Source organism: Papio anubis, unplaced genomic scaffold (genome assembly GCF_008728515.1).
Source record: "Papio anubis isolate 15944 unplaced genomic scaffold, Panubis1.0 scaffold2910, whole genome shotgun sequence".
Taxonomy (NCBI): domain Eukaryota; kingdom Metazoa; phylum Chordata; class Mammalia; order Primates; family Cercopithecidae; genus Papio; species Papio anubis.
In genome coordinates, this window is record NW_022163008.1 from 1 (window position 1) to 3,747 (window position 3,747).

General features: G+C 54.8%; 1 long non-coding RNA gene across 1 annotated transcript; it reads right to left on the reverse strand.

Annotated features, from left to right (window-relative positions):
- Window positions 1-892: 892 nt before the first annotated feature.
- Window positions 893-2,828, reverse strand: LOC116272979. The gene is made up of 3 exons (XR_004181496.1): window positions 2,569-2,828; window positions 1,504-1,583; window positions 893-1,269 (listed from the first exon to the last, which is right to left on the reverse strand). It is a non-coding gene; the product is annotated as an uncharacterized LOC116272979 (long non-coding RNA).
- Between the last annotated feature and the right edge of the window lie 919 nt (window positions 2,829-3,747).

The following is a 3,747-nucleotide window of genomic DNA, read 5'->3' on the forward strand; positions in this document are numbered from 1 at the left end:
TGGGAGGCTGAGGCAGGAGAATTGCTTGAACCCGGGAGGCAGAGGTTACAGTGAGCCCAGACCACGTCATCGCACTCAAGCCTGGGCCACAAGAGCGAAACTCCATCCCAAATAAAAAAAAAAAAAAAGAAAGAAAAATCGTTTATGCCAGACCCGGTGGCCCATCCCTGTAATCCCAGCACTTTGGGAGGCCAAGATGGGCAGATCACCTGAGGTCAGGAGTTCGTGACCAGCTTGGCCAAGAGGGTGAAAACACATCTTCAGCAAAATAGAAAAATTACCCGGACACGGTGACCTGCACCTAATCCTGGCAACAGGAGAGGCTGAGGCAGGAGGATGGCGTGAACCCGGGAGGCGGAGCTTGCAGTGAGCTGAGATGGTGTCACCGCACTCCAGCCTGGGGACACAGTGAGACACTGTCTCTAAATACAAACAGAAGTCAACGGTGCATTAAGCAGCTCCCTCGTGTCCTCATGTGACAACGTATCACCAACACGGGTGGCAACACCACCTGTGACATTCACCGCCACATTGGCGATGCCACCGGCACGTGCTGCAGTCACAGCTCAGGGCGCCGGCACCACGGCGGAGCAAGTGCCCACTGCATGCCAGGCACCTACTGTGTGCTGGGCAGCGGGGGAAGGAGGACGCAGCCGTGTGCGACGTGGTGTGCCACCACACTAGGCTGGCGCCTGCGCACAAAAGAGTGAGGCTGTAAACGAGAGAGCTTTCTGTGAACTTCAAACTCTCAGGGTTTTCTGAGGAATAAAGGTTTTTGCAAAATGGAGTCAGGGTCACCTTCTGTTTTCTTTTTTTTTTTTGAGAAGGAGCCTCGCTCTGTCCCAAGGCTGGAGTGCAGGGGCAGGATCTCAGCTCACTACAACCTCCGCCTCCTGGGTTCAAGTGATTCTCCTGCCTCTGCCTCCTGAGAAGCTGGGACTACATACACGTGCCACATGTAGAGATGGGGTCTCACTGTGTGGCCCAGGCTGGCAACTGTGTTTTCTTCTCCCAGCTCGAGGAGCAGCCCCCACCAGCAGGTCCAATTTGGGCTTGTTCCGTGCTGGGAGAGCTCCAGGCAGGGCCTGTGTGCAGAGCCAGCAGGGACAGGACCTGGGGATAGGATCCAGGGTTCCAGGAAGCCCCCACAAGCTGCCCCACAGCCACCTGCCAGCCCTGCCCGGGACACGCGTGTTTACCGTGGCTGTCACTGCATCCTGGTCTGTCACAAAGGCACGGAATCTTTCCCCAAACACGGAGACAGCCGTCCTGCAGGGAAAGCAGTGGTGTGACCAGGACGGACACGAAGATCCGAGCCACACAGCAAGAGCAGGTTGAGGGTGAGGCCCTGACACAGCGGCCCGGTCCTGCCAGGACAGAGGGGCAGTGCCCCCACCAAGGAGCCAGCCTGGAGCAGCCAGGCCTGGGACACCTGGAGAGAGCCTAGGACCAGCGACACACACCTGCAGGGCCCCATCTGCAGCTGGCCTCGGCAGCGCTCACCTGATGGACGCCAAGAAGGTCGGATGGTGCTTCTGCACGAACTCCTCCTGCTTCCGTAAGTTCTCCTCATTGACAAGTTGCTGAGAAGTCGCAGAAAAAGAGAAAAGCCTTTAAAACCAAAAAAATGCTCAATACCAATGCAGAGGTTGTGTCTGCCCCAGGATGGGAGGGCTCCAAGCGTCTCGGGCACCTGGGGGCCCTGCAGATACCACAGCCTGACACACAGACTGGTGACATCGGCCGGGGCCGAGCCAGTCGCTGAGGGCTGCTCAGGAGCAAACTCCCCAGCGACGAAAACAGCCCCCTGCGGCTTCCTGAGAGAAAGGGCCACTCTTGTGACAGACCTCCCAACACCACCGCCCGCAGTTGCGCTGTGCTGAAGGGAAGCCCCTCTGTCTTCTGCCAAGAAAACGTTAAAGCTACAGCTGGCCTGCCCAGGCAGACCCCGCCTGTGAGCTCAGGACTGAGGGAGGCTGACGGGCAGTGTGATGGCTCACACCTGTAATCCCAGCATTTTTGGGAGACCCGAGGCAGGTGGATCACTTTGAGTCAGGAGTTAAGACTAGACTGGCCAACATGTCAGAAGCCACCCATCTGTACTAAAAATACAAAAAGCAGCTGAGTATGGTGGCAGGTGCCTGTAATTCCCAGCTACTCCCGGGGAGGCTGAGGCAGAATCGCTTGAACCCAGGGGTAGGAGGAGGTTGCAGTGAGCTGAGATCATACACAACCTCTCCAGCCTGGGTGACAGAGACAGGCTCGTTTTAAAATCAATAAAATAGAAAAAATCCTGCTGAGCTCAAAGAAATGAGGTGGGAATGTCAGAGATCTAGGCCCTCCAGACGACCAGACACCCTCACCAGCACTGAGATCCTCCCTCTTTCGAGGCGGCACTGCAACAGCGTCTCTCACCTCCCCCTTGGAATGAAAGTGCCCAAGCCCTGCCCTGGAGGCCCCACTGCTGCCCATGTACACGCCCCTGGCCCTACCCACTGGCAGTAGCCCACCAACCTCCACGCTGACTCCCATGTGCACCCGGCCTCCCCCGCACCCGGCTCCACTCACTTTGAGCTTGGACTGTTGCTCGGCTGCAAAGTCAGCTCCTGCACCTGCACCAGATTCACGGCGTCCTTCGACATGGCCTGCAGGCGCAGAGGCACGGAGGGCAGGTGTTAGGATACATGGAGGACTGGGCAGGCATGCACACCAGCCTGGGGGCTGTCACACAGCCACACCTGGACCTCAAAGCCCCCAGCCCTGCCTGAAGGGGTGGCCTGCCCCTCCACACCTGTGGGCGTTTCTCGGTAGGTGGGACGAGAGACTTGAGAAAATAAATGAGACACAGAGACAAAGTATAAAGAAAGAAAAAGTGGGCCCAGGGGATCGGCGCTCAGCATACAGAGGACCCACGCCGGCACCAGTCTCTGAGTTCCCTCAGTATTTATTGATCATTATCTTTACCATCTTAGAAAAAGGGAAGTGGCAGGATAATAGGATCATAGTAGGGAGAAGGTCAGCAGTAACACATATGAATAAAGATCTCTGTGACATAAGTTTAAGGAAAAATGTCTTGATATGCATATGCAAACATCTCTAGAAATCTTTTCAGTGCATAAAGAGCAGCATTGAGCTAGCACGTCCCACCTTTCGCCCTAAGGCGGTTTTCTCCTTTCTCAGTAAACAGAACATCTCTGTTTTACACTGAGATGTTCCATTGCCCAGGGACAGGCAGGAGACAGATGCTTTCCTCTATCTCAACTGCCAAGAGGCCTTCTTTCTTCTTATACTAATCCTCCTCAGCACAGACCCTTCATAGGTGTCAGGCTGGGGGAGGATCAGGTCTTTCCCTTCCCACGAGGCCATATTTCAGACAACCACATGGGGAGAAAGCTTGGACAATACCTAGCTTTCCAAGGCAGAGGTCCCTGCGACCTTTGGCAGTGTACATGTTTTTCTTAATCTCTAGTACCCAGGGACGTGTACACTTGAGATTAAGAAAATGGTGATGACTTTTCACAAGCATACTGCCTTGAGGCACTTGTTTAACAAAGCACACCCTGCACAGCCCAAAATCCTTTAAACCTTGAGTCACCACAGCACATGTCTCTTGCAAGGACAAGGTTGGGGGCAAGGTCACAGATTAACAGCATCTCAAATGCAGAACAAAGTGGAGTCTCTTATGTTTACTCCTTTCTAGATAGACACAGTGACAGTCTGATCTTTCTTTTCCCCACACTGCCTCAC